General features: G+C 45.1%; 1 protein-coding gene and 1 non-coding gene across 5 annotated transcripts in view; one reads left to right on the top strand and one right to left on the bottom strand.

Annotated features, from left to right (window-relative positions):
* Positions 1 to 14,485, bottom strand: part of APBA2 (amyloid beta precursor protein binding family A member 2) — a 284,562-nt gene that overhangs the window by 211,462 nt on the left and 58,615 nt on the right. Inside the window, exon 1 of one of the 4 annotated variants that reach the window (XM_039912036.1) lies at positions 5,127 to 5,312. The exons of 2 other annotated variants lie outside the window; for them this stretch is intronic. The gene's annotated coding sequence lies outside the window, so the exon portion shown is untranslated. Of the gene's footprint in view, positions 1 to 5,126; positions 5,313 to 14,485 lie in introns of those variants that run through there. One more of the 4 variants, XM_029066266.2, reaches the window with a different exon arrangement.
* Positions 10,204 to 10,341, top strand: LOC114812547. Its single transcript, XR_003760198.1, has one exon. It is a non-coding gene; the product is annotated as a small nucleolar RNA SNORA7 (small nucleolar RNA).

Raw genomic sequence — 14,485 nt, 5'->3', positions numbered from 1 at the left:
TAATTAATGCTAGGGCAAGGCAGAGCTGTCATTTTCACATAGCACAAGAGAAATCTTTTCTACCTACAAAAAAAGAGCTCTACGGCAACCTTTGGCAGAGATAAAGTCAAACACAGTCTTTAGAAATGTTTTTCCTAGAATATTTTTACAAATGTCTCAAGCAAAAAATCTCAGGAGCCTGTAAATATTATCCTTCTCTTTCATTGTCAACATTTTCTAGATCTGATCATTTTTTCTTCCCACCTTTTTCTGATTTAAGTTTCCTAATCTTACAAAGCAGATAATGTATTCAAACACTGACCTTGAAGCATAACATGCATAATTTTTGCATAAAAATGATCCTTGTCTAGTTGGTTCAATGGATTAGGCACAGATGGACTTTCTTTCAACATCAAACGCATATAACTTCTATTCTACCTGCTTTCCTTCTCCCTCTCCTCAATCTACCACAAAATATGAGAGGAAAATTTGATTTTTGATTCTCTCTCCTGAGTCCTCACCTAGTGATTTCCATTGTAAGTTAAATTTGGATTGTCAGCTTCAAAATATGCTCTAAATTAATCTAAAGGTTTTGTACACCACTGCTCCAGAAGCAAAGAATAGGCTAAATTTGCCCTCTTACTTAGACTTTGAGTCCCATGTGGAACAGGGACTGTGCCAACCTAATGAACTTGTACTTACCCCAGCACTTAAAACAGTGTTTGACACAGAGTAAGCATTTAAATTCCATTTTAAAAAAAAATCACACACCAGACTGTAAGCATGCTGTGGGCAGGGAACATGCCTACCAACTCGAATAATAATGGTATTTTTAAGTGTTTACTATGTGTCAAGGACTTGTTCTAAACACTGAGGTAGATACAAGCTGGCCAGGTTGTACACGGTCCTTGTCCCACACGGGGCTTTCAGTCTTATTCCCATTTTACAGGTGAGGTTACTGAGGCACAGAGAAGGTATGTGACTTGCTCAAGGTTACCCAGCAGACAAGTGGAGGAGCTGGGATTCAGAACCCAGGTTCTTCCGTCTCCCAGGCCCATGCTCTTCTGCCACTTGTCAGCTGGGTGACGTGGGCAAGTCGCTTCACTTCTCCGTGCCTCAGTTACCTCATCTGTAAAAAGGGGATTAAGACTGTGAGCCTCATGTGGGACAACCTGATTACCCTGTATCTCCCCCAGAACTTAGAACAGTGCTCTGCACATAGTAAGCGCTTAACAAATCCCAACATTATTATTATTACTATGCCATGCTGCTCTCCCAATCACTACAGCTTTCTGCAAACACTAAGTGCTCAATAAATAAGAATGACTGATTGATTGGAACAGCCACTTTGCAAATCTGTTTGGAGGATGGGTCTGCCTTGATGTTAAGGCCTTGGGGCCAGTTTCACTTAAGGATGTTGTTTCTGCAGGGGAGATGGAATATTTCTCTCTGAAAGAGCCCAAGGTTTTGAACACTTGAGAGAGAACTATCCCAGCAGCAAGTTCAGGAGAATAGCATCCATGGGGTTAACAGGTAAGCCCATTTTAGAAAGGGAATGTGACTGTTTATTGCTGTACTCTCCAAAGCGCAGTGTTTTGTAATACAGTGTTCTGCACACAGTAAGCACTCAATAAATACAATTGAATGAATGAAAGGTAAGAGGAACGTACATTTGTCCTTCCTTCTCAAACAAGATGCCACTGATGGTGAAATTCACATATGAGGAATCTATGAAGTGTCTCACTGTCAGTAAGCGATGCGCTGGAGTTGTTTTTCATTAGTGGTCAATGCTATCCAGTCTCCAAATAGACAACGACAGCACAAAGTGGGAGAAACACCCTCATAATAGGCAGCTAACAGAGTACATCAGAGTACAGCTAACACTAGTATCATGCTAGGCGCTTAGTACAGTGCTCTACACAGAGTAAGCGCTCAATAAATATGATTGAATGAATAAATTAGAGTGAAGAACAGTCCAGATGCTTTCCTAAAATCAAAAAGTAGCTTCCTTTTGTTCTAGCAGGAAGACTCCTGGGGGAAAGAGGGTCTCACCAAAAAATGGGCTATTGTCCCCAGGAGGATACCCAGGACAGAAAAGTGAAGATATAACTGTAAGCTCTGCCAATTGTCAAGTCACTTCACTGCTCTGTGCCTCAGTTTACCTCATCTGTAAAATGGGGATTAAGACTGTGAGGCCCAGGTGGGATGGAGACTATGTCCAACCTGATCAGCGTATCTACCCCAGAGTTTAGTACAGTGTCTGGCACATAGTAAGTGCTTAAATGTCATTAAAAACCACAAACACACACTACACTCAGACACACATTATCTGAGAACATTTTCTAATTCCTGAACAGTGTTCTAGTCAAAATGCATAATGAAGACATGCTTCCAGTAAGAACTGACAGTACCATTCATGATGGTACTAAAAAAAACCCCACCAAATGAAATTAAAAAAACCAAACTTCCCTGTGCACAGGGATCATGACTACCAACTCTATTTTACTGTACTCTTCCAAGAGCTCAGTTCAGTTTTCTCCACACAGTAAGCGCTCAATAAATACCATTGATTGAAGCAAAAACTGAGGGAGTATTAGCTTAACCAGTGTGCTCCATCTTTTTCCCCAATCTTCATCCATCCACTGAACCCATATGAAATTCTATTCATTCAATAGTATTTATTGAGTGTTTATTATGCGCAAAGCACGGTACTCCAGAGATATCCGTTTGGGGAGCAGGAATGAGGAAGCGATATTCAAGTGTGGATGTCGCAAAAGTGAATTGATCTGAGCCACTTGATGCCAGGGCACGTGGCTAGATATACCGCGTAATTCGTTTAGAATCATCTCCGTCAGTTTCCCCATCTTCAAAATATAAAGTTTCCACTGCCTTCAGGCCTCATAGGAATTTTGAGACAACTCACTGCTCGTTGTGGGCAGGGAACGAAACTGCCAACGTGTCTGTCCACTCTGTTGTACTGTACTATTCCAGGCGCTTAGTACAGTGTTCTGCACATTCATTCAATCGTATTTATTGAGCACTTATTATGTGCAGAGCACTGTACTAAGTGCTTGGAATGTGCAATTCGGCAACCGAAGGAGACAATCCCTGGCCAGTGACGGGCTCACAGTCTCAACGGGGGAGACAGCAAAGCAAAACAGAACAAATCAAACAAAAACATCATCAAGATAAATAGAATCATGGAGATATACACCTCATTAACAAAATAAACAGAGTAATAAATAATACATACAGATATGCACAGTGCTGAGGGGAGGGGTGGAGGAGCAGAGGGAAAGGGGGGGCTCAGGCTGGGAAGGCCTCCTGGAGGATGTGAGCTCTCAGTAGGGCTTTGAAGAGGAGAAGAGAGTTAGTTTGGCGGATGTGAGGAGGGAGGGCATTCCGGGACAGTGGGAGGACGGGGGCCAGAGGTCGACTGCGGGATAGGTATGAACGGGGGTCGGTGAGGAGGTGAGCGGCAGAGGAGCGGAGCGAGCGGGGTGGGCAGTAGAAAGAGAGAAGGAAGGAGAGGTAGGGGGGGCAAGGGGATGGGGAAGTCTGAAGCCAAGAGTGAGGAGTTTTTGTTTCATGCGGAGGTTGATGGGCAACCACTGGAGGTTTTTAAGGAGGGGAGTGACAGGCCCAGAGCGTTTCTGCAGGAAGATGATCCGGGCAACGGAATGAAGAATAGACTGGAGCAGGGAGAGACAGGGGATGGGAAGAGGAGGCTGACAATAATCCAGTCGGGATAGTATGAGAGCTTGTACCAGCAAGGTAGCTGTTTGGATGGAGAGGAAAGGGCAGATCTTGGCGATATTCATTCATTCAATCGTATCTGAGCGCTTACTCTGTGCAGAGCACTGTACTAAGCGCTTGGAATGTACAAATCGGTAACAGATAGAGACAGTCCCTGCCCTTTGACGGGCTTACAGTCTAAACGGGAAATATGGTGATATGGTGAAGGTGAGCTTACCAGCACATAGTAAGCTCTCAAAAAATACTATTGATTGAACTTCTTTCGTTTTGGTGTCCGTCTACCCCCTTCTAGACTGAGCCCGTTGCTGGGTAGGAATTCTCTCTGGCCGAATTGTACTTTCCAAGCGCTTAGTACAGTGCTTTGCATACAGTAAGCGCTCAATAAATATGACAATTAAATCATCTGATAGAGAGCCTTTCATCCTCCTTGACTGAACCTAACCCCTCCTGACTGTCTAGACAAAGACTGTGCCTCAGTTATCTGTAAAATGGGGATTAAGTCTGTGAGCCCCACGTGGTACAACCTGATTACCTTTTATCTACCCCAGCGCTTAAAACAGTGCTTGGCACATAGTAAGCACTTATTAAATGCCAAAATTATTATTGACACTTCGCTTCTCTGTGCCTCAGCTACCTCATCTGCAAAATGGGAAATAAGACTGTGAGCCCCATTTGGGAGGGGGACTGTGTCCCACCAGATTAGCTTGTATCTACCCCGGGCTTGAAACAATGCTTGACACACAATAAGCTCCTAAAACCATTATCATCATTAAACCTACTTTACAGGAAGATCTATCAAAATCAGTTCTGAGGGGTTGAAAACATACCTCTTGATCACATCTCCGGGGACTACCTGTAAAAGGGAGTCGAGAGGCAGGGATGATTTGCACCAGGTATGAAATCCTAAATGCTCTCTAAGGGTTCTCTGTTGCTAAGCTTTGCCAACTACTAATCCCCAGGGGGTGCTCAACAACTGTATTTCTTGAGAACCTTTATCTCCCTGAAAATCAGGGTGACCCAAAACCTGTCAAAGGAAGTGCTTTACAAATAGTATTTTCTTCCTGGGGCCTGAGAAATCCTCCCTATCAGTCAATTAATGGTATTTTTATTGAGCCTTTATCTAGTGCAGAGCACTGTACCAAATGCTTGGGAAACGACAGCACAATTAGAGTTGGTAGGATCCCCGCCTTAAAGGAATTTACAATCTAGTGGTGGAGACGGCTACTTAAATGTTATAAAGATGGAAATACAATCAACTTTGTGACACTTAAAATTGGCCCTGGACAAAAATCGGATGGCAGCATGCCCCTCCCTCCCTCCCTCCCTCCCTCCTCCTCCTTCCCCCACTCCATCCCTGCAAAAATAATACTTTTATACCATAGAAACATTACCTTTCAATGTCCACATGCCTGACTCCTTCAGTCCTTTTCTAGTTGCTGTCCTTCAAGCAGGATTTGGGGAAAAGATATCCTTAGAAAATAGACTGGCTAAGGATATTCCAAGACACGTACATGTAAAAAAGGCAGCCTCCTACAGCCCTTTCGCTTCCTCTCTGAATATTCAACTCAAGTAGAGGCAACGTTCTACTTAACTTATGTCAGCTGTGAGCCTCAACCAGAAGAGCACAGCTGTAGCTCTAGAACTATGGTTTTTTGGGTTGTTTTTTTTTTTTGGTTGGGGGCGGGGTGGAGGAGAAGGGCCATGCTATCATGCGATTTTTGCCTGAGGCCAATTTTAAATTTTGCAAAGTTTTACCGCTGATTTTGCTCAGGTGTCAACAGAGAAATCAGCTTGAAATTACAATATTGCCTGCGTTTACATTTCCTGTTACCTGCTGGCCAAGAACACCATGAAAACCCCCCTCGGCTTAAGCTTTGAGAAGCAGTGTAGCCACGTGGAAAAAGCATAGGCCTGGGAGTCAGAGCACCTGGGTTTTAATTTTGAGGCTGCTGTATGAGTTTAGGCAAGTCATTTAACTTCTCTGTGGCTCAGTTTCTCCTACCCCAGCACTTAGAACACTGTTTGACACATAGTAAGGGCTTAACAAATGCCATAAATACAAAAACACAGACGGTACACCAACTCATTGTTACTGATTACACAAACAGGATTCAGCTGGGAAGGGCTCCTCCTCAATAATCAGGCCACACAGAAATATTCACACCAAAAACGTACATTTTCCATTCCTCTCCCAACCTTCACTGCACATATGCCAATTCCCTGAAGGAACAACAGTTCCAAAGGGAATTTTAGGTACAATTATGAGTGAGAGGGAAGAGAAGAGCTGGCATGTTTATGTCCTTCATATGGGAAAAGTCAGAGTGAAATTCTTCCTCAACTAAGTCCTCATCTCCTCTTCTCCCACCCCCTTCCATGTCACCCTGTCACTTGGATTTGTACCCTTTATCTACCCCCACTCTCAGCCCCACAGCACTTACGTTCATATCCATAATTTATATTAATGTCTGCTTCCCCATCTAGATAATACAGCCCTTGTGGGCAGGGAACATGTCTTCCAACTCTATTGTATTATACTCTCCCAAGTGCTTAGTACGTTGCTCTTCACACAGTAAGTGCTCAATAAATCTGATTGATTTTCCAGCACCCAGAGTTCTGTAATTAGGTATCGAGACACCCCAGTGGCTCACAGAATCATTCTATTGGGTGTTGAGACAACTCGTTGTGGGAATGTGTCTGCTGATTGTTATAGCGTCCTCTCCCAACTGCTTAGTATAGTGCTCTGAGTAAGTGCTCAATAAATACAGTTGACTGACAAACGGTGGAATGCCAAACAACCTTTTTCTCATTGTCCTCCTCCCTTTGAGAATAATAATGATGGTATCTGTTAGGCACTTACTATGTGCCAGGCACTGTTCATAGCTACTCACTACCATTTCCGGCCACAAGCTGAGCTCCCCTGTCACTTCCTCCCTGTTTTCACCTGTCTCCCATTATCACCATGATTATCATGGACATTCTTCACTTACCCCTCCTCAACATCCCCCTTTCCTGGGGAAAACCAAAAAAAATTGTCACATTCTCCCTTTCAGCAACAGGAAGTTCCTACCGAACTTTTTTTTTTTAAAAAAAAAAGCCCCCCAAAACTAGGTGAGCTATTAGAAGGAAGAGGAGAAGTTGCACTGGGGTGATGGGGAGAGAAAGGAACATAAGGGCAAGAAGGGCAAGGAGATTAAGGGCAGGAAGGTAGGAGAGGAAAGTGAGAGAAATGATGAGGAGAAAAGCAGTGTACCCTAATGGAAAGAACATGGGCCTGGGAGTTAGTTGACCTAGGTTCCAAACTTGTCTCCTGTGTGATGTGGGACAAGTCACTTCACTTCTCTGTGCCTTAATTTCCTCATCTGTAAAATGGGCATTAAGACCGTGAACCCCATTTGGGACACGGACTGTGTATCTTTTATCTATCCCCATGTTTAGTACAGTGGCTGGCACAGAATAAGTACTTAAATTTTTAAAAGATAAGGAAAGCAGGGGAAAGCAACACGAGAATAAGAAAATAAAAACCTCTCCACAAACTTCAGGCCGGGCAAGAAGTCGTGGGAGGAGCGAGAAAAAGGAGAACTATTTGGGAAATGAGACCAAAATGTCACTATTTGGAATTTTAACTTGTCTGCTTTAGCACCCGGGGGCTTGTGAAATGGATCTCGATTAGGCTTTTATTTGAGAGATCAATTGAGAGAAACAGAACCTCTACCCCATTCGCCTTACACTCTTATTAGCGAAGCTGATGCCTGTGGAGCTTTTCCTGTCAGTCTCTTTCAGGATAGGCTTCCTGCAAAGTTATAAATTGCAGTAATTACCACGTCTTAGAGATGGCTTTAACGAATCTCTCCGTTAACTGCCATTTAGACTTAAGGAGATAGAGCCGGCATGTTCCTGTGCCTAAAAATAAACACATATGCCAGCTTGTCTAATTTCCATCTCCAGATAACATCCACGAAAGCAATCTATCTGACTGCCGGGGTTGGTGGCGGAGGGGTGTGTGGGAGGGGGTGGGGGGAAGAACAGAGAATATAGCTTTAACCAAAGATCACCAGCTTCCCCCTATGTCACTGCCTACACTCTGATTAGCCTCGAAGGAGTCCAGAGAAGCGTTATTCAATTGTATTTATTGTGCGTTTACCTTGGGCAGAGCACTGTACTAAGTAAGCACTGGGGACAGTACAATAGCACCATAAACAGACACATTCCTCGCTCTCAACAAGGGATCATTGTCATCCTCAAGTCCGCTGTTCTTCAAGTGCTCCGATCCCATTCCCTATTGGAATTATGCCATGCCAAGCTGCAGTTTTTTATAGTATTTATTAGGTGTTTATAAGGCATCAAGCACTGTTCTAAGCACTGGGGAAGTCAAAAGTTAATCAGGTTGGACACAGTCCCTATCCCATATGAGGTTCACAGTCTAAGTAGGAGGGAGAACAGATATTTAGTCGCCATTTTACGCTTGAGGAAACTGAGGCACAGAGAAGTGAAATGACTTCAAACACACAGCAGGTTAGTGGCAGAGCTGGGATTAGAACCCAGAGCCTCTGACTCCAAGAGCCCAGATCCTCTGACTCCAAGACCAGTGCTGGTTCCACTAAGCCATGCTGTTCCCCAACATATCAGTATTCTTGGTTCAGAGTTCTTTTTCTCCCACTGCTATTGATCAATAGATATTTAACACACTGCGGAACTAATCAGGTTAATAATGTTGGCATTTGTTAAGTGCTTACTAGGTGCGGAGCACTGGTCTGAGCGCTGGGGGAGATACAGGGGAATGAGGTTGTCCCATGTGAGGCTCACAGTCTTCATCCCCATTTTACAGATGAGGGAACTGAGGCACAGAGAAGTGAAGTGACTTGCCCACAGTCACACAGCTGACAAGGTGCAGAGTCGGGATTCGAACCCATGACCTCTGACTCCCTAGCCCGGGCTCTTTCCACTGATCCACATTAAAAATCTCTGCCATATCAGCACCAGGGATGAGAATAACTGAACAGAAAGAATCGAAAATGATTTCCACACTGCGGTATCACTCGTACACATTATCAACCTTTCTGGAATCTGCTACGGATGAGACGAATTAAAGCAAATTCTCCATCTACTGATTCTCGTGGGGTACGTCGTCCTGGTGCTTTTGCACAGTGTGTCACTCTGTGGCCTGCCCTTACTTTTTTGAAAATTCTGTTTGACGAGCAGGAGCAGCGGCTCTCTCCTGCATCTACTTTCAAGTCGACGGCAGCAGAGAGGGGTCCTGCTGAAAGAGCAGTTTCGGGGTCCGAGGCCATCTGCTTGAGGTCAGTGGGGAAGAGGAACTCTTTAGAGGAAGGCCAAGGAGAAGGACATCTATGGGCAGGGAAGCAGAGTGGTCAAGTGGATAGAGCACAGGCCTGGAAGTCAGAGGACCTCGGTTCTAATTCCGGCTCTGCCATCTGTCCGCTGTGTGACCTTGGGCAAATCACTTAACTTCTCTGTGCCACAGATACCTCACCTGTAAAATGGGGATTGAGACTGTGAGCCCTATGTGGGGCAGGGACTTTGTCCAACCCAATTAGCTTGCAACCATCCCAGCGCTTAGTACAGTGCCTGGCAGGTAGTGAGCACTTAAATACAATCATTTTATTATTATTTGATTATTAACTTCTGTTTGCCTCAGTGTCCTCATCCGTAAAACGGTGATTAAAACCTACTCCTTCTACTTAGACTGCGAGCCCGATATGGGATAGGGACTGTGTCCAACCTGATTTACTTGTATCTACGAGAAGCAGCGTGGCTCAGTGGAAAGAGCACGGGCTTTGGAGTCAGGGCTCATGAGTTCGAATCCCGGCTCTGCCACTTGTCGGCTGTGTGACTGTGGGCAAGTCACTTGACTTCTCTGTGCCTCAGTTCCCTCATCTGTAAAATGGGGATTAAGACTGTGAGCCCCACGTGGGACAACCTGATTCCCCTCTGTCTACCCCAGCGCTTAGAACGGTGCTCGGCACATAGTAAGCGCTTAACAAATACCAAAAAAAAAAAAAAATACCCCAGCGCTTGGAGCATAGTAAGTGCTATACATGTCCTACTATTGTTCTTGTCTGTCCGTCTCCCCCGATTAGACCGTAAGCCCGTCAAAGGGCAGGGACTGTCTCTATCTGTTGCCGAATTGTACATTCCAAGCGCTTAGTACAGTGCTCTGCACATAGTAAGCGCTCAATAAATACTATTGAATGAATACTATTATTTTTAATACAGGAATTAATCTCCATCAGTTGATATTCCATATTCCTTTCTTGATCCAGCTCCAAGGAACACCCCAAACTCACTGTTATTGCTGGGAGAGAAGGCCCCAGTTCAGAGAGAAGCCAGTAACCTGCAACAATGAGTACCCTGTACAACTAAATCAAAATAAATATGGAAGACAAATAGAAATGTGTTTTACAAATTGGGCAGTGTGTCTGTTTATTGTCATATTGTACTCTCCCAAGCACCCTCGCAGGGTCGAACCTGGAGAGTTTCCAGGAATCTACCAGTCTCGACTAGGGAAGGGAGAGTCAAGCAGAGGATTACGCATTCCATTCTTAGCTTAGGCAGTGGCTAGCGAGTGGAAGGCAATCTGCTACAAGTCAAAACTCACCTCTGCTGGACAGCAGCGGCACGGGAGAGTCAAGGGTGGAGATTCAAAAATTTATTCATTCAATCGTATTTATTGAGCGCTTACTATATGCAGAGCACTCTACTAAGCGCTTGGAATGTACAGTTCGGCAACTGAGACAATCCGTACCCAACAACGGGCTCACAGTCTAAATGGGGGAGACAGACAACAAAACAAATCAAGTAGTTTGGCGTCAATATCATCAAGATAAATAGAATCTTAGATATAAACACATCATTAACAAAATAGAGTAATAAATAATATATACAAATAGGCACAAGTGCTCTGGGGAGGGGAGGAAGGGGGAAGAGCAGAGGGAGGGAGTAGGGGGAATGGGGAGGGGAGGAGGAGCAGAGGAAAAGGGAGGGCTCAGTGTGGGAAGGCCTCCTGGAGGAGGTGACCTCTCAGTAGGGCTTTGAAAAGGGGAAGAGAGTTTGGCGGAGATGAGGAGGGAGGGCATTCCAGGTCAGTGGGAGGACGTGGGCCAGGGGTCGACGGCGGGACAGGTGTGAGTGAGGGACTGTGAGGAGGTTAGCGGTAGAGGAACGGAGTGTACGGGGTGGGCTGTAGAAGGAGACAAGGGAGGTGAGATAGGAGGGGGCCAGTGATGGAGAGCTTTGAAGCCAAGAGAGAGGAGTTTTTGTTTTATGCGAAGGTTGATAGGCAACCACTGGAGGTTTTTGAGGAGGGGAGTGACATGCCCAGAGCATTTCTGTAGAAAGATGATCCGGGAAGCAGAATGAAGAATAGACTGGAGCAGGGAGAGACAGGAAGATGGGAAGAGGAGGCTGACACAGTAATCCAGTTGGCATATTATGAGAGCTTGTATCAGCAAGGTAGCAGTTTGGATGGAGAGGAAAGGGCGGATCTTGGAGATACTGTGAAGGTGAGACGGGCAGGTTTGGGGGACGGATTGGATGTGTGGGGTGAAGGAGAGAGCTGAGTCAAGGATGACACCAAGGTTGCGGGCCTGTGAGGCGGGAAGGATGGTAGTGTCGTCCACAGTGACAGGGAAGACAGGGAGAGGACAGGGTTCACTGCGCTTAAAGAGGGAAGAGCAAGCCACTTTCATATTTTTACCAAGAAAACTCTATGGATACACTACAGAATGATAGCAGATGGAGGTGGGGTGTTCTGGGAGAGATGGGTCCATGGCTTCGCTACAGGTCGGAGATGACTTGACGACATAAGACGAGACAAGAGTCTCCCAAATACAGTGCTCTGCACACAGTAAGCTCTCAATAAATACTAATGAATGAAATCAGAATGCTTGGGTGGCCAGTGGACCAAGCCACCATTCCATACAATGGCTTTGGCGATGCACTGGCGTTCGTTAGAAATTTAAAACACAAGGAACAGGACAAGGAACTGTGATTTTTTTTCTTTCTGTGAGCTGTCTGGAGTAATGGTATTTGAAACCCAGCGATTCCACAGGAATACATCTGATCACTCGTTATAATAGAGCTTTTGAAGGTGGCCTCATGGGGAAAATTGGTGGTGACAGGAAACCCAATTTGGTGGTATTGGGGGGTGGGGATTGAATGTGGCTAAAGAGGCCTCAAGCAAGCAAGCATTGAGAAGGAGCATGGCCTAATGGAAAGAGCGCTATCCTAGGAGTCAGAAGGACCTGGGATAATAATAATAATAATGATGATGATGATAATAACGGTACTTGTTAAGCACTATGTGCCAAGCACTGTTCTATGAACTGGGATCTTGTCTAGTCTTTCGCTGTCCAGCTGTCTCTGACTCATAGCGACGTCATGAACACATCTCTCCCAGAACGCCCCACCTCCATCTGCAATCGTTCCGGTAATGAATCCGCAGCGTTTTCTTGGTAAAAATACGCAAGTGATTTACCATTACCTCCTTCCGCGCAGTAAAATTGAGTCTCCGCCCTTGACTCTCTCCTGTGCTGCTGCTGCTGCCCAGCACAGGTGAGTTTCGACTTCTAGCAGATTGCCTTCCACCCTCTAGTCACTAGCCAAGCTAGGAATGGAATGGGTAGGCCTCTGCTTGACTTCCCCGCCTCCCAGTCGAGACTGGTAAAGTACTGGAAACTCTCCAGGTGCAACCCTGAGAGGGGAAAAGCTGGGGTAGATACAAGTTAATCAGATTGGACTGTCCCTGATGAGGCTCACATTTTCAATCCCCATTTTACAGGTGAGGTAACCGAGGCCCAGACAAGTGAATTGACTTGCCCAAGGTGACATAGCAGATATGCGGCAGAGTCAGGATTAGAACCTAGGTCCTTCTGACTCCCAGGCCAGGGCTCCAGCCACTGCTGGGTGACCATGGGCAAGTCACTTAACTTCCCTGTGCCTCGGTTACCTAGTCTGTACAATGGGGATTAAGACTGTGAACCCAATTTGGGACGGGGACTGTTTCCAACCCGATTATCTTGAATCTACCTCATGCATAATACAGTCCCTGGCACATAGTAAGTGCTTAACGGATACCATTCAACAATAAAAAAGTGGGCATTTTGAACTCTGTTGAGAACCCACAACTTCAAATAGACTGCGAGAAAACTAGGAAACAGACCAACCAGGTGGGCAGAAAACTGAGGTGGATATCTCATTTAGAGCTTATCACGGTCAATCAATGGTATTTATTGAGCGCATACTCTGTGCAGAGCATTGTACTAAGCACTCGGAGAGTGCACTGCAATAGAGCTCAAGGAGCTTATAAACAAATGGGCGAGATGGACAAAAACGTTTTGCAAATAACGGTAGGAATCAGGGGAAGGAAATGGTAGGAATCAACGGGGCAAACTTCAAGACAAAAAAAAGGGGTTGGGCCACAGAGACAAGCAAGCCCTGCAAACAGGCTTTCACTTTCTCACTCCCAAAATCCCCAAGAGTCCCTTTAAGAAATTCATGACAGCCTTGCATTTTGCAACAATTATCCTCACAAGATGACTTCTTTTCAAGTAAGTCATCCACTGTCACGGCATCCTTTTAGAAAAGCTCACGCCCTCCAATCAAATAATGGTGTTCACTTAGGCCTTACTATTTGAAGAAGACTGTTCTAAGCACTTGGGAGGGCACAATACCATAAAGTTGCTAGACACGATCCCTGTCCAGATGGCAACCCAGCTGGCGAAATCGTCTCGGTAAGCAAAGTAATAGTCATCGACAAAGTTACGCTAGGCAATGGGTCCTTAATAATATCATAATAATATTAAACTGGAGGAGAGACTGTGTATCATAATCAGAGAAGCAGCATGATCTAGTGGATAGAGCACGGGTCTTGGAGTCAGAAGAACATGGGTTCTAGTCATGGCTCTGCCACGTGTCTGCTGTGTGACTTTGGACAATTCACTTAACTTCTCTGCGCCTCAGTCACCTCATCTGCAAAATGGGGATTAATACTGTGAGCCCCATATACGACAGGGACTGTGTCCAACTTGATTAGCTTATATCTACTCCAGCACTTAGCAGAGTGCCTGGCATAGAGTAAAAAAAAAAAAGATTATGAATGGGTTCATAATTTCTTTCCCCGGCTCTACCGGTACAAAGGTCTGCAGCCCTCATAATAGGAAAATAAGTCGCATGCCCTGACCTCCGGATATGGAAGGGAAGGATGCAATTGTACTGAACGGAGTGGACCAAAAATAGGGAGTTGGAAACCCAGAAGCGAACTGGAAATTCTCCCTCGTGAAATACGTTTAATCATTCATCGAGCGGCCGGTACAAGAATAAAGTACATGGTTTTCAATCCCTGCAACTGAAATACTTAATAGTAATGCTCTGTGCTTACCAGCTTCAGGCTACACTTGAGTGTGTTAATGAGGATTAATGAACCCACGTTGGCGAATCACTTAGCATTTCTTATGTCACCCATAAACTACGGGACCACGGCATTATGAATTATTATAGCCCAGCTACCAGCCTGGACCTCTTTTAAGTGGGTGTAATCATTCTGCTCTCACCTATGCCCTCAAAACATAAACTAGTACAGATCAATCAGATGAACTTCATGATTCATCTGGGCTATGATCCCCCCCGGATGTGGTTATATCGTGGAGGGCTAGATTTAGTCATTTTGTCAGGCCACGTTCCAGAACAAGTCTCGACATGATGACTGAGCATGGCCGGTAAATAAAAATCACCA

The sequence above is a fragment of the Ornithorhynchus anatinus genome, chromosome 5 (assembly GCF_004115215.2).
Source record: "Ornithorhynchus anatinus isolate Pmale09 chromosome 5, mOrnAna1.pri.v4, whole genome shotgun sequence".
Taxonomy (NCBI): Eukaryota; Metazoa; Chordata; class Mammalia; order Monotremata; family Ornithorhynchidae; genus Ornithorhynchus; species Ornithorhynchus anatinus.
The sequence above is the reverse complement of the archived record's forward strand: the minus strand, read 5'-3'. Positions and strand labels throughout refer to the sequence as shown.